The sequence below is a fragment of the Plecotus auritus genome (assembly GCF_963455305.1).
Source record: "Plecotus auritus genome assembly, chromosome: 5".
Lineage (NCBI taxonomy): Eukaryota > Metazoa > Chordata > Mammalia > Chiroptera > Vespertilionidae > Plecotus > Plecotus auritus.
In genome coordinates this window covers 57,799,198-57,822,107 of record NC_137776.1, presented here as the reverse complement: position 1 = coordinate 57,822,107, position 22,910 = coordinate 57,799,198, and positions in this window count along the sequence as shown.

Here is a 22,910-nt window from a genome sequence, read left to right as displayed (position 1 = left end):
GCCTAATGGAAACTCTTCCACCCAGTCAATCAGAAACACATGGTGAAGGGAAACACCAACATTGTGAAGAAACTTGGTTATGGTTGTTGACCAGTAAGAAGTACTACACTTCAATTGGTTTCTCTGGTATTAGTGGAATTGATAGGATTCTAATATAACAGAAGCTATTTTGTCTTTACAGAAACAGTAGAAACATAATTATGGAAGTGGGCAGCAAGGTCAGAGTGACAATCAGAATGCCTTGATCCATAGAGATCTGTGGTGATTGCTAATAGAGCATAAGAGCAAGATGGATGGGCAGCTAACCATAGTTTTGTTAAACTGCATAATCTTGCCAGAAGTTGAAATCTGGCAAGCAAAAAACTGGTATCAGCCACCACGACAGAAAATAACAAGCACTCACCCATTTTCTAGATCTAAGTCAATTCTCAGACTGAAAGCGCAGTCTCAGGGCCAGAGTTCATTGACAAATGAAGAGGTCAGGTCCCCTTGAGGAGCTCTCCTGCAACTTCACTGCAAATGTATAATAAATATTCCCTGATATTTCCTCAAAAGAAACTGAAACCAGTTATCAGAATAAATATATACTGGGGAAAGGAGAACATTTTAGACCCTTCAAGGGCTGTTGGGCACAGAGTCTGACTTAACTCTGATAACAAGGAATCCAAAATGCCATGTGACCCTTCATTAGAGAGGTTTATAGAAGCTAGGCAATGAATGGAATCCTGGCCCACATCCATCTCATAGTGGCCCAGTGGGTTCACAGACCATTAGAGCAGTTATTGCCCATTCCCTTAGTGCAATCAAGGTGGTTCTTTGGCCAATGCAATAAGAGCCACTGTGTTTGGAAGAGACAAGGGGAAGTCCCTGATCTCAGGAGGAATTGCAGAAATTAGCACCACTCTCAAAGCGTTGAAGGATGAAGGGGTACCCACATTCAATTCAACTATTTTGCATCTGCAAAAACTAGAGGGATCATGGTGAATTGCAGATGTGGGATTCTACTAGAACAGATACACTTCTGGCACATAATATGCAGCTTCTGAGCAGACAAATGTATTTTTCTCTATCCCCATAAATAGTAAGAATCAAAAGCAGTTTGCTGTCATGTAGAAAAGACAGTAGCATATGTTGACTGTTTTACCCCAGGACCAGGTTAAATCTCCTGCTTTTACAATATTGTCTTGATAGAACACAGAACCAGCATGCTTGCTGGTTAACAACACTAATGACATCAAGGTCATTGGATCTGATGAGCAGGAAGCAGCAAGTAGTTAATGTACCCTGGTAATGTCAGAGGGTAGGTAATAAAACCCTCAAAGTTTCAATGACCTACTACATGGGTGATGATTTTAAAGACTCAGTTGGTACATGTGGAAAACTCCTTTAATATAAATGGCAAATTGTTGCACATACACCTCCTACCAGTTAAGAAAGAAGAACTGCACTTCACAGGCTTATTCGGGTACTGGCTTACTCAATACACTGTGATCCATTTATTGGTGTCTTAGAAGGCATGATGTATGCTTCCCAGAACAAGAGAGGATCCTGTAGCAGATCCAGACTGCAATACAAGCTGCTTGTACTCAGACAGTATGACCTGGATGATGGATGGTGCTACAGGTGTCCTTAGTGGATTAGGATGCTATGTAGAGTCTCTGTTGAGACTCAGTAAGAGAGTTGCAGAACAGACCCCTGGATTCTGAAGCCAGGTCAAACCTTTAAAAGCAGAGAACCACTCACCATTTCAAAAGCAACACCTGGAATGCTTTTGAGCCCTAGTAGAGGTTAAAACATAAAGTGTGACTGTGCAATCAGAGCTGCCTATGATGAATTGGAATTATGAGATCCACAAAGTCATAAGGTCATCCAGGAACAGAAGCAATCCACTGTATGATGTAAATAGTACATTTAGGACTGGACTGGGCTGAGATGGTCCAGAGAGCACAAGTCAGTTGTATAAGCATGTGGCCTCACCTTCCATGTGACTTTCCTCTGTTGCATTGATGCCTTTCCTTCCACTTAAATCCATGCTCTCATAGAGGCTTCCCTATGACCAACTCACAAAGAAGAAAATACTTGATCCTGGTTCACAGGCGGAGTACCTCAAAATATTTATGATAACTGAAAATTACACCAAAATACAACCCCACTCAAAGGTGGCCCTGAAAGACAGTGGGAAGGGAAGTTTTCCCACTGGGTATAACTCTGTGCAACACACTTGGTTTTACACCTTAGATGCATGGAGAAACTGCCTAAAGCACAGGTAAACACAGACTTTTGGGCTGACAGAGGGCTTTGACAATTGGTCAGGATCCTGAAAGGAACAGGATTAGAGATTTGGAGAAAAGGACATTTGAGAAACAGGTCTGTGGATGACTCTTTGGCAGAGGTCCCAAAGCATAGACGATTCTAGGGCATTCAGAGAGGTACTGGACCAGCAGGTGAATACATTGACTCTCCAGTGGATATCAATCAGCCTCTGACCTCATCTATCTCAGTGTTTACATAGTAGTCCCATGACTGAAGAAGGTTTGATGACAGGGATATAGACTATGCATAGAGCCAACAGCATGGCTCTCTCTCACTAAGGATGATCTACCTACTGCCATTGCTGAATTCTAAGCTGCCAGCAGCAGAGACACAACATGGTACCTCAATGTAGAAACATCCCTCAAGGAAGTCAATCACTTGGTGACACATTGGTGATATCTTAGAAGAGCAGCAATATATCCTTGGCAGAATTTACACCTACTATCCAAGGTGCTTCAGCCAGCATCATCTGAGGGCTGGGAATATGTGTGATTTACCAACATGCCATCCCAATAAAATTGCCTCAGACCAAGGGACACATTTATAGTGAAGGTAAATGAAATGAGTGTGTGACTAGAGAATCCACAGATCTCACCATATATCACATCACTCCGATGATGTCAGCCTCGTAAAATGATGGTGTTGTTTATTAAAGGTCCAGCTAAAGAGCCAACTTAGGGATCACATCCAGCAAGGTTGAGTGCTCCCCTCCAGGATTCTGTCTATGCAGTGAACCTATAGCCAATACATGGTGAAGTATAACTAAAATACATGGGATTTAGGATGAGCCCTTCTCATCATCACTCCTACTGACCCACTTTCAGATTGTGTGCTTCCTGTGCCTAAGTCCTTAGGCTTGCTGGATTCTAAGTCCTGAGTCCCGGCACTGAGGGTGAAGATGGAGGGTAGGAAAAGAGCCTTCTGTCAGAGAACATGGGAAGGCAGAAAGAGTTTCACTGAATTTAAAGCTGTGACTGCTATTTTGTCATTTGGGAATTCTCAAACTGATGGACTAACAAGCAAAGAAAGGAGTTGCTACACTGAGTGGGCAACTGACCCTGATTACCATCAAGGAATTAGGTATTGGCTACACAATGGTGGCATGAAGATATCCAGCTCTAACTCATGTTAGTCACTGGGCTTCTCATGATGCTTCCACACAATTTCAGCAAACAGCCTAACAAAGGGAAAACAACTAAGCTCCAATCCCTGGGGATAAATGTGCAAACCAGGAAATACAAGGAAATTAACACCATCTGGAGCAACCTTTGGCCAGTAGCGGAATGGGAAATGATAAATACTTTCCTCCTCCTATCTCAGGAGGCATGGCCTACACAATACCTCAAAAGGCCCCAGGTGGATTGAGCATTCAACATCCAAGTTGATAACCAACTCAGTAATGCACCCTGAGAATGGCTTCTCCTTCTTCCCTATTTCACTCTTCCAAGTTCCCCCAGTCTTCTTCCCTGTGATAATTTCCCAAAATAAACTACCTATACCAAGTCATAGTCTCATGCTCTGCTTTTTGGAAAAACCATATATCTGCCCATTTTGTCAATGCACTTAATTTCCATAGAGAAGCATGTTTTCTACAATGAGAAAAGACTCAACTTCTCATCTACTTTTTATTTACTTCTTTAAGTAACAAAACAAATCCTTTTTACCTCCATTAGCTCTGTGAACTAGATCCAGAGATTAGGTCACCTTGTGTGTCAATTTCCCTTATATAAAACGGTGAGCAAAATTCTCATCATCCCCACAAGGAACATCATTAAGACAGGAATAGGAGGGAGAACATAATTACTGTGGAAGATGTGGTACATAAATATAACTACTACTGTTATGATTTTGCCTAAAGTAGATTACAGAAGAGCATTCACCTAAGTCACCATGGTCGGCAAACTGCGGCTCGTGAGCCACATGCGGCTCTTTGGCCCCTTGAGTGTGGCTCTTCCACAAAATACCACGGCCTGGGCGAGTCTATTTTGAAGAAGTGGCATTAGAAGAAGTTTAAGTTTAAAAAATTTGGCTCTCAAAAGAAATTTCAATCGTTGCACTGTTGATATTTGGCTCTGTTGACTAATGAGTTTGCCGACCACTGGAAGAGAAGCACCTGGTACAACATTAGCAATCCGGTCTGTTCCCAACACTAATGCTATCAATTCTGTAGAAATGCTTAGACAGGACTGATTTTCTCTGGCTAACTTTTCTTTAGTCTCTATGACTGGCATGTCCTATTTCACTCTCTTTACCATTAAAAACTGTGTTCATCAAGACACTATTTTACCCTGTTCTCCTTTTTAAAATCCAGTACACGAATGAACCACCATTGAGCTAGAAAAACTGCTTGAAGAAAAGGCTAAAATAAACAAATGTATCCGTTGCAAGGTGCTGGCAGTAAATTTTCAAAATAGCTCTGTGCCATGGACAGAATTAACTTTCCTTTTATTCTTCTGGCAGTATGTCTCTGTAGAGTCTGGCAGCGACATTTAGCAGAACAGAGCAAAACTTTATTTTCTGCGTGTGCTGGTGTGCTGCCGTCAGCCTGAGCATCTTTCGGAATGCCCTGGTGCACTCTGAATGGGCTCCGTGAGCTCAGGGGAAGCAGGAACAATGGCCTGCAGACTGCTGAAGTGATCAGTGCTGCAACTTGGAGCCAAACCAGCCCTGCTGGGAAGGAAGCCTGTCCGTTTATCAAATTGACAGCAAGGCAGCAAAGGGAGCAGCTGAAGCATCCTTTGCCAAGGACGGGCATAATACAGAAAAATACGTCATTGCTGCTAGTGAATGAATATATTTCTGGTTCAATGGTTGCACCATAACACTACTCATCTAAAGTAATGGGACTGTAAAAAATAACCAACAGTTACATCTCCAAACAAAGCTGAAAATAGGTGTATCTAACTAAGGTGAGTTATTAAGTTACATTAAGACTTGCTGGCTTCATATAAGGAATAGAACACTGACAAGTACCTTACTTCAATCCCAGAATCTATTAAAGGCTTCGCCAAAAAAAACCCAAAAACAAACAAACAAACAAACCTAAAAAAAGACAAAAACAAACAAACACAAGGTTCTGTGGCCTTTTTCAGATCACAAGTTCATCCAGCTTTAGATTAGAACCTTTGCTTTTCCATATGGTTCAAACAACCATATAAGCAAATTCTGCAAGACAATACTGGAGACACTACTACTGCCTCTCAGAAGGGTAGCTTCCAATGTATTTTTAAACGGGATGGGGAACATTTGAACTATTTTTAGCTTCTATTTCACCATCGCTACAGAAAGCTAGTTTGCATGAGAAAGCCAATGGTACTACTAAAATAATAAAGGATGAATAATGTATAGTCACTCCTCTCCATATTACATGCTTTCCTAAAATCAAATTTCATATTACATGCTTTCCTGAAATCAAATTTTTCTCATTTATGGCACCATTGCATTGCAGTTTTACATGTGTTTATTTGATCAGTGTTATCCCCACTGCCAAATTATAAACTCCATGAAGTCGGGCTATGTCTCTTTCGGCTCACCTATTGCAGTCACTGGTACACAGAACATAACCAAAATATATTTTTTGAATGAGTATAATTTAGCAGGATTATTTTCAATTATTTTATATTAGTTACTTATTGTGTGCTAAGAATTAGCTGATAACCTAAAGCCGTGGTCGGCAAACTGCGGCTCGCGAGCCACATGTGGCTCTTTGGCCTCTTGAGTGTGGCTCTTCCACAAAATACCACGGCCTGGGCGAGTCTATTTTGAAGAAGTGGCGTTAGAAGAAGTTTAAGTTTAAAAAATTTGGCTCTCAAAAGAAATTTCAATCGTTGTACTGTTGATATTTGGCTCTGTTGACTAATGAGTTTGCCGACCACTTTGACCCAAAGGAATCAAGAGTTTAGGCTCTAGTCTTGAGAGGTTCACATTCTAAGAATGTTCTAGGTAACAATGACCTACTAAGCACACCCCCGCCCCCACCCCAGCATTCCCTGTCCATTTCTTTCCCATTGCATTTATCACCTTCTAGCATATTATACAATTTATTTTTTAACTCTGCATCCCTGCATTAGAATGTCAACTCCAGGAGCAAGAGTTTTGCATCTCCTGGATGTTGTCCCTCTGCCTAATGATTATCCTAATTGATCATTTCTTCCTCTTGGAAATACTTCTGTATTTCTGATCTGGCCACCTTTTCTCTCTTACCACACTCACTCTATTCCAACTACAAGAACCTCTTTCTTCATTATTCCTCAAGCAGGCCAGGCAGCTCCAGTCTTGGCATCTTGGTACTTGCCATCCCTTCGCAATAAGAGGCTCTTCCATTAGCTAGCCCTATGGCTCGCTCCCTTACCTCCTTCAGATCTTTGTTCAGAAGTCACCCTGATACTAGATTTACTGGAGTGATCACTTCATAGGATTTTATATATATTCACTATATTGTACACCTGAAACTAATATAATATTGCATGTCAACTGTAATTGAAAAATAAATTACTTTTTAAAATACTTTAACAAAAACACACATATGGATAAAAAAAACTATGTTGGTTTTGGTTTAAAAAAAAAAGTCACTGTGACAGGGGGTAGGTCTTCCCTAATAGCCTTACTAAATTTGAATCCTCCCTCCCTACAACACACACATATTCTTGGAACTTCCCACCTACCTGCACTGCTATTTTTCCATAACACTCTTCACAGTCTAATATACAATAGCAGTTATTTTGTTGTCTGTTGCTCTCCCACCCCACCCTAGACACACTAGAACTCTAATCTCCAAAGGCGACATTGTCCTCCTCCCCTTTGCTCACTGACATATCCACAATATCTCAAAAACTGTGTTACTTGGCACTCAATAAATATTTGTTGAGTAAATGAATTATCATAAAAGCAATTTTATACATGAAACGCCAGATTTTAGAAAGTTGCACTTCAGTTTAGAAAGCATACACATGATTATAATAAGATGTTTGAATTTCAAATAAGAGGTTGAATGTGGAATAAAAAATATAATAAGAAGCAGGTGGCTTGGAAAGGTTAAGTAATACAGGCACACATCTTTACTTTTTGATGAATACATTGGTAGAGTTTAGGTCATTGATAAATTTTGGCTTGAAAATCTCTAAGCAATTGTTTGCTATCATATGCTATTTTTTAAGATAGCAATCAAAACACACACACACACACACACACACACACCAGCCTTCATGTACAAGATTGCCTCTGGAGCCCAGGGAAAATGAGAGGAAATGGCTTTTAAATGGCTAAGAAAAGTATTCATGATTTATTAGTTCCGTGAAACAGCAGAGCAGGCACCCTCTTCACAAAGAAGGCAGAACCAATCTTAACCAGGTAGATGTTGACATGGAGACTCATTGACCAAATGCCTAGTAACAGCTGTGTGATTATGAATGACGCTGAGGATCAGAAACCTCAGAGTAGCACTGCAAGATCTTCCTCCTCCTTTCCCATCAGCCCAGAGACAGGAAATTTGCAGGGAATAATTTTCTCCATGTGAAACCCAATTCAAAGTATACATTCTCCCCTCCATGCAGGAACTTCGAGTAGGATTTGGAAGGGTGGGAGTGGTTATTTGCTCTCTTTGTAATCAGCACAGAATCACATCACTTCAGAGCACAAAGAGACTTTCATTCTTCTGCCCTCCCAGCACAAATTTTATGAAGGAAAAAACTGAACTAAGCTAAAAATTCCCCTGCTAACTTGAAGGAAATACTTCAACCAACCAGCCTCAAGAACTCTGAAATTCATACCAGTGTCCCTACCTCACGCTGGAGTGTCATTGCTGGTGTCCTAATTAGAGCTCCAGAGCCATCAATCATTCATTTCAGCCTGAATTAATGCATACATTCCAAGCTCGATATGGAGAGAGGGGGGGGGTATAAATAAATACAGATAATGTCATATATTAAAAAATCAATATCATAAACTTCACTGATCTTGATTTTTAATAAAGAGAAGAATGACAGAGAAAATAAAGTTTCCCATAATCTCATAGTCCTAAGAATACCTGTTGATATTTAAATTCTTCTATTTTTAATGCTTTTATGTCTTCCATCTTAATAATATAAATACAGTCACCAATTCTTGACCAGTTACTATGTCCCAGGTGATTTATTTATTTAAGCCTCACCACAACCCTATGACATAGGTATTATTAGCCCTATTCTGTAGAGCAGGGGTGGGGGATATCTGGCCCGAGGGCCATATAAGGCACACAAAATCGTTTGGTCTGGCCCTGCCAAGGTATTAGAGGTGAGTTAATTAAATGTTTGACCAAATATAGCAGACTAATTTTTAAGCTGATAATTTTGTATGGCCCTCAAATTATGTTATAAATATCCAAATGGCCCTTGGCAGGTAAAAAGGTTCCCACCCCAGCTATAGAGGAATGGATGTAAATTCAAGAAGTATACTCAAAAAGTAACTTGTCCAAAGCCAGACAACCTGGGTGTGGCTGGGTCTCTCCTCAAACCCAAACCAGGCAATCCCAAGGCCAGTGCTATAGATACTGCCTTTTTCAGCATCCCAAACTTCTGTCTGGGAAACAAAACCCATTTCCTTCCTCATCCAAGATAGGTATTAAAACCTTATATTTCAGAACACAGCTAACAATATCCCAATTACAGTCCCTCTAGATAAAGATGAAGGAGCATCACTAATATTTAAATTAACAAACTTGACTGTCATTTTAAAACCATTAAAGATGATTTGATTTTTCAACCATGCATTTGACAATCCACCTGAGCAAAGCACTCCGGGCAGGGAGCTGTGCTTCTCCTGCTACGAGTTGAAGAGTTTAGCCTCACGCAGAGAAGCAAGCACCTCATGACTGTTCTTGTCCATTGCCTGCCTAGAATGTCTCCAAGCAGAACAGATTTGAAGATTTGTAAGGGAAGGTTGGCTGAACCAGGCACAGCATAGTGACTCTTTTTGGCAGAGCTGGGAGGAGACGTGGCTGTGTTCTTCCACAGAAGTGACTCAGGTGAATCACCAGGGCTTGGCCCAAAAAATGTAGCTGGGATTCCAGGCACAGCATCTCTCAGGAAAGGGTCATTGGGGCAGGCAGAAATGTCCATGATTCTTCAGATTATTCATTCCTGGCTTCTACTACTTGCCCCCAGGTCAAGGAAAGATTTCTTGTCAGGATCTTAGGCAGCAAAATCATCTGACTTAAAGAGGTTCCTGGAGTCTTTCCAGAAATAGCCAGAGGGCCCGAGTGTGGCTGCCAGTCAACCTCCTGGGATCCAAACTCTGAAAGAGCAGGAGATGGCTGTCCAGAGCCTTCCAGCTCCTATCTGCTTCTGCACTCCTGTCTGCGGAAACGGGCAGGGGTGGAGGCCCACAGGGGAAGGAGATCTTTGGGTCTGCTCTTTATCCATAGTGCCATCATTCTGGCGACTGCCAGTCTCTATTTTTTTAACATTAAACACGTAAACAGCATTGCTTTTTTTCTTCTTCACAAGAGATAATTCTCCATTATGAAGAAAAAACAAAAAACAAAACATGTTTGTTGCTTCCAAAGGAACAAGATGTTTAATTTTGACTTCAAACTGTGGGATTTCAGAATGTGCAAAGTGAGCTTTGCCTTTCTTACTTAAGTTATCCCTTTTTTCATTTTCCCACTAAGAGAGAATACAATTATTACCACTCTTTTTTTTTTACTAGTTAGCTGGCTCTTCCTTATAAAAATGTGAACCCTGAGTTGAAAAGGCTACCTGACAGGTGAGGTCTTCCATGCCATGGGTCACTACAATGCTCTTGGCAAGATTTTCCTGTCATTTTTCTGTTGTTTTGATCTCAGAAGCCACAATCTACTCAATTGCCTCTACTGGACTGAACAGCCTAATTTATTCAAGGAGACTTCCTTTTTAATAGTTTTCACTTCTACTTATCTTATTTCTACTAATTCTGTTGTAATGTGTGCCCATATATAACTCGCTGTTGGTATTTAGCAGCCAAAAGATCTCAGTGGTGCTACCACTTCATATATTTCTACATCTATTTTCATGCATACAAATAGATCTAGTAATGTTAGTGCACTTAATCATCTGGCATCAATGATCTCTGCTTTGAGGAATTCAGAATGATATTTTTAGAATTCTTTATAAATGGAAACATAGATGACAGTTATTTTGTAGAATACAAGATGTTATCTGTATTAACTGGGAGCACAATATGGATGCTAATAGATACAGTTCACTGAAGTTCAGCATTATCGATGTTCTTTTTCTTTCCTTTGTTAAGTTTCTTCCCCAATTAAAATGTTCTGCTAAATATGGTCTTATTTATCAACTTCTTTCTCAATCGTTGAGAATGTGGGTGTACATGTTCCAGTTTCCTATTTACTGTATTCAACCACAGAAATTTAAAATGTATAGAAGCTAAGAAAGAAGATAATACTAGAACCCATTTTATCACTGCATAAAACTTAGAGCATTGTGAAACAGAAAGTATCCTCCTCATTATAGAGAAAATGAGTCACAAAGAACTCAGGCAAGTTGTGACATGGTCAATGACAAAATAACAAATAGAACTCAAAAGTCCTTTAACTGTCCTATGTTTTTCCATATGCAGACAAAAGGAAAGCTGTAGAAACTTGGGTTAAAATGTAAACCCTCAGGGAGAATTTTTTTTTTTTTAATGGAAAAGCCTATACCTGAAACTTTGTTCAGTATTGCACAGTGCTTAATGCTACGAAGAAACAAAATGATCCTTTGAGGAATATATCCCATTTCATTGTAAATAGTTCATGTTTCTTAAGACACATGTGGACCAAAATCTAACTTTTTTTATAAAGTACAGAGTATTCCCAAAACAAACTGGGAACTGGCTTTGTGAGGCCATGAAAGCTTCTGGAAGATTTCATCTGTGACACCTGCATGCTATACTTAGCCATATGGCAGCATACAATTGCCAGTGAAGATGTTTGGGAAAGTAATTGCTCCATGGGCTCCATGCTCTGCCCTGCATAACTCACTTCTGCTGGACTCACTAGTGTGAAGAGAAGAGATGATGCCAGAATTCACAGAATCTCTAGTTGTGGGAGACCTTAAATTTCATCCACTCGCACTACATCAAAGTAACCTGCAAGCATCCTTGATAAGCATTTTAAAATAAGATAATATCAAGATTCAGGAAGGATAATGATAGGCAAACCATCAACTGGCAACTACAGGTGAAATGCTTTCAGTACACCAAAGAGAATGTGCTTGACTGAAATTCAAAAAAAGTATACTAAAAGGTCTTGTTCTAACTCCGTTGGTCTTGATCTGGCATCTAGAAGGGTTCTGGAATCTGGAGAAGGGGCTGTGCATAAATTAAATAAGAGTCCAGAGATGAAACATAATTTTGAAAAGCATTTGGGGGGGGGGGCAGGGGAGCCTGGCTAAAGAAACCAAGTTCTCCTTGTCTCAGGACCCCTTGCTTTTTATTAACACAATTTGTCCTAAGGCAAGGTGGAGATATACACATCAAAGGCCAGGGTTTTGTACACAAATCCATTGTCAGATTGGGGAAGTTACCTCTGGCTGTTCAGGTGTTTGGCCAGGAAGAGGCAATAACATGTAGATTAATATGCCCTGAGCTGTCTGGCAGCAAGCAATCAGCCTTTTCAGGTTTGGGGAAATGCCTTCAGTCATTCCCAACAGGCAATAACATATGTGACTCAGCCCTTGTTGAGTCCCCAAGTTCCATCAACCTTTCAATGAAACTCTTGCAATTATGACATGCTGGAATTGGCTTCTGGCATTGTTCCTCTTTGAAATTTGAGAGGTAACATTTCCTTCAGTTGGTTTCCAGTACCTCTGTAATTCAAGGGCTAGTGTTGCAAATTTGGGATTGCTTCTTTCTCATTCATTTATTCAATAATACTTATGTAATGCCTACTATATCAAAGATAATCTATTAACGTTAGGACTAGCATTTATGACCACTATAAAAGTAATTTCTGTTCCCAGACAAATTTCACTCACTTTTTTTTACCATGTCCCACATAGGTGACCATGGATTATATATGTACACTCCCACTTTCCTGGAGAAAAAAATAACCTATCTAATAAAGAGGGAATATGCTAATTGATGGTCACATCCTCACAAAGATGGCGGTGCCCACAGCCAATAAGGAGAGAATAGGCTAATTGACTGCCACACCCTCAAATATGGCAGCGCCCAAAACCACAAGATGGCGGTGCCCAGTCCCCTTAGCCCCGCCGAGGTGGCAGGCACACGGCAAGGCCAGGCCTGCCCCCAGGTGGGTCCGGCCGCTCTGTGTACCTGCCCCAGAGTCCCCCAATCCCCTCAGGCCCCCAGCCACCCAGGGCCGCCTGAGGCTCAGGTAACCAGGGCCAGCCGAGGCTTGTGCTGCCAGCAGTGGCAGCAGCAGAGGTGTGATGGGGCATCGCCTTCCCCTGATCACCGAGTCACCTCCTGCCCCTGAGAGCTCCAAGACTATGAGAGGGGGCAGGCCAGACTGTGGGACCCCCCCCCCTCCACTCCAGTGCATGAATTTCCATGCACCAGGCCTCTAGTTTCATAATAACAAAGTCTGAAAAATGATAGCACATTTTAGAAATCCTGAATAATTCACTAGTTACTGTTACTAAACAGACACTGAAACATGATAGATATCTGAAACTGATAAAATACCAGAACATTGGTTAGTATGAATAAAGATAGATGAAACTAAAAATAATGGGGAAATGAAATCATGTGTAAATGTTTAAGTAGGTGCTGAGAAAGTTTCAATTATTAATCTATAAGAATATTTTGAAAGGGCAAAGAATGGAGAGAGGGAATTTTGTGAGGAGGTATTTTCTGGCGCAAGCTGAGCTGTGAGTCCCAATACCCGCCCCTCCCCCAGCAGAAGGTTGCTGGCACTTCTATCCAGAACAAAAGCTAGGAGCTCTAACAGGACCTCTCAGTGGCACATGTTCCCTAAATTTGGAAGGCTTGCCAGACTGGAACAAGACTCACCTGAACTTCAAACAGCCCTTGGAAGCACAGATTGGGTTGCAGCTGGGACATAAATGCACTTCTCTCCAATGTCTGGTCAGAGAGGCATGTCCCAGGGACCAGGTATAGAGCCCATGATAGAAATGCCAGGCAGGGGGACATAAGAAATGGAATTCTCTCTCTAAGAGCAGACGGACAAGGCTGAGAGCAGAACATGGGGGTGGGGGGATGCATCAAGCACAGGTGCCTGAGTCTTGGGCCATTCTCATTAATTCTCCATGACTAACTTCCAGACGGTTAGAGCCAAGACCATCCTGTCAGGTTGGCACCTCCTTCAAGTGAAAAGTAGCGGTAATGAGACCATTGAGAAAGTCAAGTCAATATGGCAGACTGAACTGACAGAGAACAACTCTCCCTTGTGGAAAAATCAAACTTTTCAAAAACAAAACTGGGATACATGGTTACATATCAAATCCAGGGTATGAAATGTCAGAATGTGAAAAGAGGAACCAAAGTCATAGAAGTGAAGAGGAACTTAAACCAAAGAAGCTCATAATTTACATCCTTAATGAGTACTATAAAACTTAATAGGGGCAGGACCTTTGGAGCCATCACAAGCAGAGGATTCAAAATGTTATTCCATGTGCCACAATGTCGCATTGGTGACAAAAGATGACAGAATGCAATGGAGTAATATTTTCAAAATGCTAAAGGAAAGTTATTATATCCAATTGAACTATGTCAAGTGAAGGTAAATCAATACAAACACTGAGTTTACTAGTCATAGAAGCTTAATGAAAAAAAATTGATAAATAACATTATTCAGCAAAAATAATGGTAAATCTAGAAGGAAAAAGTGAATGCAGGAAATAATGATGAGGAAAAAAAGCATGTTGGTAAATCTAAATGGACCGTGATGTAGAGTAATGATAACATTAACTAATGTGGTGGTTTAGGTGCAAGAAAAAACTAAAATACTAGACAATAATTTGAAATACAAGAGGGATTAATCATACTAAGTCCTTATATTGTTCAGGAGGAAAATAGAGGATTTGGACAGCTTCACATTTTGTTAAGTCAGATATACTAGTACATGTTAGAAACTTAAAGGATAATTATTAAAAGGAATCTAAATAAAATGTATAATTGCCAAATTAGTTGAGGAAAAATAGAAGGAATAAAGAAGACTTGAACAATTCAATAAAGCCAAGAAAATAAAAATAAACCCACCAAACATAAAACTAGATAGTATAAATAGGCTTTAATATACTAGTAATCATAATAAATACAATAAGAGTTAAAGTCAACACAAATTAGATTGTATAAAAGGAAAATAACACCCAGCTATTTTTTACTTTAATAGATATATGCAAAATGTAATGACAGGATCAAATGGACCAGGCAAATATTGATTAAAAGATAGCTGGTGTTGCAATATTCAAAACAAACAGCACAGAGTTTTAAATAAGCCAAGCGGCATTGACAGAAACATCCTATCTAATAAAGAGGGAATATGCTAATTACCATCACTCCGTCACAAAGACGGCTGCACTCACAGCTGAGGCCAAGTTCCCATAAGGAGCCTTAACAAGCAATCAGCAGGGACCTGAGGCTACGCCCTCCCCCACCCCTGTGGAGCTTGACAGGGGACCTCAGGCCATGCCCCCCACCTGGCAGGGCTTGACAGGGGACCTCAAGGTGTGTTTCCCCATCCTGGTGCTGGGCTAGGGGACCTCAGGTTGCTTCCCCCACCCCAGTGCCAGGCTGGGGGACCTCAGGCTACACCCCCCACCAGGTGGGGCTTGACAGGGGACTTCAGGCTGTGCCCCCCACCCCGGCAGCAGGCCGGGGGACCTCAGGCTGCACTCCCCGCCCCAGCACTGGGCCAGGGGACCTGAGGCTGCGCCCCCCTGCCTGGCGGACTTGACAGGGAACCTCAGGCCGCGCCCCCCCGGCCAGCAGGGCTTGATGGGGGACCTGAGGCTGCACTGCACCCCCCTGCCGGTGGGGCTTGACGGGGGACCTGAGGCTGTGACCCCCTCCCGGTGCCAGGCTTGGGGACCTGAGGCTGCACCCCCGCCCCCTGCATGGCGGGGCTTGATGGGAGACCTCAGGCCATGCCCCCCACTCAGCGGGGCTTGACGGGGGGCCTGAGGCTGTGACCCCCTCCCGGTGCCAGGCTCGGGGACCTGAGGCTGCACCCACCCCCGCCTGCATGGCGGAGCTTGATGGGAGACCTCAGGCCATGCCCCTCACTCAGCGGGGCTTGACATGGAATCTCAGGCCATGTCCCCCACCTGGTGGGGCTTGACAGGGGAACTCAAGGCACGACCCTTGCCCCGGTCTGGGCTGGGGGACCTCAGGCCACGCCCCCTGTCCTGGCGCCGGTCCAGGTGACCTGAGGCTATGTCCCCTGCCCAGCGGGGCTTGACAAGGGTGGGACTGGCCAGGTCTGAATCTTGCCCAATGCGGGGGGGTGGGGGGCCCGGCCCAGTTTGTGTCTCATGCGATTTTGAGGTGCATGTGGGTGGGCGGGGACTTGACTCTGGGTCCCGTGGTGTGCCCCAGACTCTGACAGGAGGAAGGTTTTCATATACATTTTACTAATTTTCTTTCATCTCTGACACTTCTATTATAGAGAAAGGGCAAATGGCAATATTAAATTATTTCCTCTAATTAATCCCCTTTTAATGTGCACGAATTTCGTGCACCAGGCCACTAGTAGATACATAAAATAAAGAGAACAACTTTTATGTATCTAATTAAATGGTCATGAAATTGTATGTACTTAACAACATATCCTCAAAATACATAAAGTAAAAATGACATAACTATAAGGAGGAATTGACAAATCTACAATCATACTGGGAGATTTTCATATACCTCTCTCAGAAACTGATACATCAGGCAGACAAAATATAGTATTAAGGATTTATAAAATATTTGAACAACACAATTAAAGACCTAATCTAAAAGATATACATGTAGAAGCCAGCATATAATAAATAGAAAATCACATTTTCTCAAGCAGAAATGAAACGCTCAGAAAAACTGACTACCTAGCAGGTCACAAAGGAAATTTCAAGAAATACCAAAGAATCTATATTACATATCTGTACCATAAAAGTAACATAGTCGTCATGGGTGAAAAAGGTGAAAGGATCGAGAAGTACAAATTATTGCCCTAAGTTCCAGTGGTTGGCAAACTGAAACCACTGCGTAAGGCATTACCCTTACCCAGAAGTTTTGACTTCAGGTTTAAGACATTAGTACATTATTAAAATGTTTTTTAAGTGTTTTTCCCTAAGGTAGTGGTCGGCAAACTCATTAGTCAACAGAGTGGCAAACCACGGCTCGCGAGCCGCAGTTTGCCAACCACTGCCCTAACCTGTTTGGCTCAGTGATAGAGCATCGGCCTGTGGACTCAAGGGTCCCAGGTTCGATTCCAATCAAAGGCATGTACCTTGGTTGCGGGCACATACCCAGTAGGGCGTGTGCAGGAGGCAGCTGATCGATGTTTCTCTCTCATTGATGTTTCTAACTCTCTATCCCTCTCCCTTCCTCTCTGTAAAAAATTAATAAAATATATTTTTTTAAAAAAGAAGTACAAATTATTAGTTACAGAATAGTCACAGGAATGGAAATCATGGCATGGGAAATATAGTCCATAATATTGTAATAACTATGTATGGGGCCAGGTGGGTACATAAAATATCAGGGAGACCACTATGTAAAGTATATGATTATCTAACCACTATGGTGTACACATGAAACTAAAACAGAATAATATTGACTGTAAACTGTAATTGAAAAAAAGATATTAAAAATGTAACCTCGTAGTCAAAGAGGAAACCACATGAGGAAATTATTTTTTAAAACTTTAGCTATACACAATAAAAGTGCTATATGTCAAAATGTTTCCATGTCTGTAAAGCAATAATTAGCCTTAAATGAATTTGCTAAAAACAAGAAAGATTGAAAATAAATGAAATAAAGATTCTGTTGACAATTGGGGAGGGTTGGAGAATAAGCCCAAAGAAAGTAGAAGAAAAGATGTAATAAAGATCAGAGAAGAAATTAATGAAATTGAAAACAAAGCAAAATCAATAGAGATAATGAGACCATCGAAATATTCCATCTGGTCCCTAAAGAGTTCCTTATAGCCCATGATGAAGTCTGAAGCCACCTCACTCCTCAGCTGCCTCTCATGTAGGATACCTACCAGCACCACCTGACTGAAATACATTGAGAGCCACATAAGCAATTTTAAAAATATTATGGTAACCACATTTTTTAAGTAACAAGAAACAGATAAAATTAATTTTAGTAATATATTTTATTAAAACCAATATATAAAAAATATTTCAACACATAATCAGTATAAAAATTGAGATATTTTACATTCTTTTTCCATACTAAGTCTTTAACTCTGGCTTATATTTCATACTTGCAACACATCTGAATTCAGACTAGCCACATTCGGTTGCTTAGTAGCCACATGCTACTGTCCAGTGGGTATTAGATTGGACAGAACAAATATGTTCTCAAATGGCATGCTTTATAATTTCAGAATTCCCTGACCATGGCAAGCACTATTTTATCACATTTGTTTGTTAATTTTCCTTTGGAACAAGATAAAGACTTGTACAAGCATTGTTGTGTCCTCTGCATTCTAGGTCCTGCAAGACAGTGGCAAAACTTCAGTTACCTTGCTGCCAGTTTCCGAGTAAGTCTTTTCCGGCCACGTGTCATGGCATCAATTTAGCAGTTTAGGTACTGGTGGCCACATAGTTGATGGCCTCTCAGAGTCACTTACTTACTTTTCATATTAGTGTTTTCTCAACAGAGATTCTCTGCAGTCATCTCCGTCCCCAAGAGTTTCTTATTGAAATGACGAAATGGCCTAGATCCACTTGAAGATAAATTGCTTTAATTATTAGGCAGATTGCAAAGCTCACCATTTCAAATATCAGTTCAGTGCAGTGCCCAGCATCGGCGGTGGTTCCACTGTGATATTTCTCCAGGTGCTACTAGTGAGCCTTAATATCAATGTAATGCCTCCAATTAGGACTAGTTTTATCTGTGGGATTGGTTCACTTTTCAACAGAAAAAAATAAAATAAGTGATCTCAGTAATTGTTAAGGAAGACTATTATTTTCAAGCATTGCAATATTTGCTTTTTGACATGTTAGTTTAATTGTCAGCATTGTTCCTAATGCTTATGGAAATCTCAGAGGGTAATTTTTTTAGGTATTAGAGCTGATATAATGAAGCCATATAAATAATTATCAACTCTTGTATTTTTAACACTTTATGTGAGATCACAGAAGGAAATGTAGTGGTTAAGACTAACAGCATATGGATTTAAATCAGGCTACTGGGGTTTGATTCCCAGCTTTACTACTTAACAGCTCTGAGTCTGAACCTCAGCTTCTTCAGCTTTGAAATGGGAAAATATTAATTAAAGTTGCAAAGACGATTATACAAAGTGCTTAACACAGTGTCCAGGACTCAGATGTATTTCATAAACATTAGCTAGGTCATCTGTAGGCTCCTAATTCCTTCAGGCAAATTTGAGAGCATGGAAAGAAGTGACCATCAGAGAGCATTTCTAAAGACAATTCTTTCAACAAAAAAAAAAATCAGTTGACCTCTTTCTGTCTAAAACTTCACCAGAAAGGTTCCCCTAAATGTAATGACACTGACTTCCTTTCTATATATTTACTAGTGGCCCAGTGCATGAAATTTGTGTGTGTGTGTGTGTGGGGGGGGAGGGTTGTCCCTCAGCCTAGCCTGCACCCTCTCCAATCTGGGACCCCTTGAGGGATGTCCAACTGCCAGTTTAGGCCTGATCCCGGCAGTCAGACATTCCTCTCGCAATCCGGGTCTGCTGACTCCTAACCGCTCACCTGCCTGCCTGCCTGATCATCCCCAACTGCCCCCCCCCCCCCGCAACCAGCCTGATCGCCCTCAACTGCCCCCCCGCCAGTCTACTCACCCCCAACTGCCCCCCTGCTGGCCTGATCACCCCCAACTATCCCCCACTGCCTGCCTGCTCTCCCCCAACTTCCCCCCCGCCCCGCTGGCCTGATCACCCCCAATTGCCCTACCCTCCTGTCCTGATTGCCCCTAACTGCCTCTGCCTCAGCCCCATCACCATGGCTTTGTCCAGAAGGACGTCCGGAAGGTCTCCCGGAAGGTCTCCCAGTCTAATTAGCATATTACCCTTATATTAGTATAGATCAGTGGTCTGCAAACTGTGGCTCTCGAGCCACATGCGGCTCTTTGGCCCCTTGAGTGTGGCTCTTCCACAAAATACCACAGCCTGGGCGAGTCTATTTTGAAGAAGTGGTGTTAGAAGAAGTTTAAGTTTAAAAAATTTGGCTCTCAAAAGAAATTTCAATAGTTGTACTGTTGATATTTGGCTCTGTTGACTAATGAGTTTGCCGACCACTGGTATAGATAATGCAATTCTGGTAATGTTTAGTTTGAAAACTTCCCCACTCAGATCCTATGATCAAGAATCAAGCCAGATTAAAGCTCTCTGAGCATACAGCCTCAGCTCACAGAGTAACCCAGTTTTGATATGTCATTCTGAATCTGAAGTAGCTATTAGAAGGCCAAGATTTTTTAATTTTCTTTTTCCTTACTATATGAGGTTTTTTTTTTTCCTTTATCACTTTTGCTCATGTTAAGGGGAGGCCAAGTCTGAATTGAATAAATGGGATAATAGGGTTTATGTCAGCAAGGTACTCAGACGGGAGTTTTGTCCCAGGGCACTTTCCCCTCCCTTTACGTGAAGATGTCATTCACCTTCAAATACTCACCTGTCCCATGTCCTGCCATTTCCATCACAACTCCTTTATTTGAGGTTCACATTCATTAAAACTATAAATTTCATGCCCACACGATCATCTGCTGAAGTTCTAGTATTCTGGAACTAAATTACATTTTCAGAGACTTTTGTCAATTAATTGAAAGTATGGTATAGAACTACTAGTAAATAAGTTTTTAAAATGTTCCCAATAAATCTGTTTTAATATTAAATATATTCTTTTGAAAATACTGATTAATAATTAATATAGAGATTAGTAAGTACTGGGCACCGTTCTATTTTGTTTAACATAAATAATGTCATTAGTCCTCACAACAGCCCTATAAGGGAGACATTAATTATTATTATTCCCACTTCACAGATGAGAAAAGTAAGATATAAAGAGGTTAAGAACTTGCCTAAGGTCTCATAGTTGCCAAGAGGTGAAATCAGGGTTCAAATTCAGTTCTCATTCCAGAGCCTAAGTCTTGAGCCACTATGACATAGTCTAAAAAAATCATTAGTAGCATACTAAAATGAAAAAGGAGACTGTGCATTGCAAAGCAAATTTTTCACATTTTAACATGTCTCTGGAACCAAAAATAAATAATCTACTCTTCATTTATACATGTAGCTTCCAGCACGGCACTGTGGCACTTTGGTGCTCTTATTTATGAATTAGGAAGTATTCTTCTTTTTCTCCCCGCATTTCCAAGTTGTAAAAAGATAGAAAAGAGATCTTGTGCTTAGGATGATAATTACTTTTTTTAAAAAAAGTGTGTGTGTGTGTGTGTGGGGGGGGGGGTGTTTGTTTATTAGTTGAGCAGGAAATCATTATCCAAGCCCAGCCACAAATATGTGCTACAAACAATTTATCTACCCAGAGTTCATGGGCAGCTGGATGGGGAAAAACACATTAATTATCATTCAAGTGGAAATGCCCCCATAGACATACCATTTAATTAACAGAGAGGCCAGTATTGGAAATGAATAATTTGAGGCAAGGCAGGGAGAGAGAGATGTGTGAGATAAACCCAGAGGTGATTTAAGGCTATTATAAACATACAAAAATACATGAAATAGAACTCTGTCTTATAAACTCCTTAAAAAATAAAAAGATCCCTCAGAAAAAAAAACCCCTTCTGAGCCTTTTCCTTGCCTGTGTTAAATAGTCACCTCCTGTGAGTAGGAAGCTCATTGGGTTCTGCAGGAACTTCCCTTAGAAGCTGGAAGATCCAATGCCCACAAAGTCAAACTCAGAAAAGATGAGAGCTAAAATCACTTCATGTCACAGAGTTCCTCTGTCTCCAAAAACCCTTGGAATTTGTAGCTCTGCCAAGATTATAAATAGAAGTGATATGGCACAGTGGATCGATCATTCTGCTAAATGTGCTCATCCCATTTGGTCAAGCATGGCAGCAGCTGGGCCAGTGGTGGCTGCCTCTATCGCTGCTGCTCCTACAACTGTTGCAAAATGCCCTTCCATTTTTTATTTCTTTACTAAGAAAAGCCAAAAGAGGTTTTCCTAAAGCATAAAGAAAACAAAATAAAATTACAGCCCAAAGGCTGTTTTCTGGAGCAGTCTGAGAAACAATAAGTCTCAAATAAAATCATGTGCACCACAGACTCCCTACAAATAAACCAAAAGTCAGAATTCTGGAACCCAGTTTGGCAACATATGTTTTTTAAAATATCACCCTTAGTAAGATAAGCCAAATACCATATCTAGCAGGGGATAAGGAAGGTAGGTTTCATTTCTGACCTTGGTATTTCCTTGTAACCATTCATAAAGAAAGACAAGTTCATCTTCAATGATCCTTCCTTCTTTGTACTTTCCCCTTGATTTTCAGCAATTATTTTAACAGTATCAGGGTTTTTAATTTAATTCCATTCAAGAAGTATTTATAGAGAGCCTACTGAGCACCCAGTACTGTACTAGATATTTGAAGAAGAGAACGCACTTAGACAACAACATCGTCCCAGTAAACTATCGTGAGCTCTGAAATAAGAAATTGGGGCAGGGAGAAGGGTGGAGAGAGGATCTTCCTGTCCTGATTTCTATCCCCTCTCGCAATGTTTTACCTTCACCTTGGAGGTCTTCTGCTCTGGCTTTCTCTATCACCCCCATGGTTATCTCTGGGAATAATCTCAATGTGAGCAAAATATTTTCTCATGGTCTAGCTGAGATGCTTTCAACCAAGGTTTTCAAAACCTCAAAAAATAATAATGGGAAAGGAATATTGAAAGTGCAGAAATCAAAACAATCCCGACTACAAAGAAGACCTTTTTTCCCCTGGTATTTTTTCAGCAAGAAAACCTGTATTTCCAGCAGGATCTTGCACAAAGACCTCACGTGTAAACAGAAGACCCTGGAGGCTGCTCTAGTAAGAGAAGAGAAGGGACACTCCACCAGGCTCTTACTTATTACTGACCTGTACCCCAGGGAGACCTTGGAGGCTCCTCTATGAGACCCTAAAGGGTCTCTGAGCAGCAGTCAAAACAACCTTAAGTAGAGACCTCCATGTGGCCAATATTATCTTTTACTAGTACACACCTTATAGCCACAACCCACAACCCCCAGACACACACACACACACACACACACACACACACACACACACACACCTCTAACATTCTACCCCTTCCCTCAAAGTCAAGACCAAAACAATACTCCCTTCCTCCTCCTCTCTCCTGTACCATCAGTGCTGGTCTAACAGACATGTTCCTCCCCAAGTAACAGACACTGCATTTAACGTTACTTTTCAGCTGCAGCTGGGTCTTTGGTGTGGGTATGCCCTGTCCCAAATATAGATCC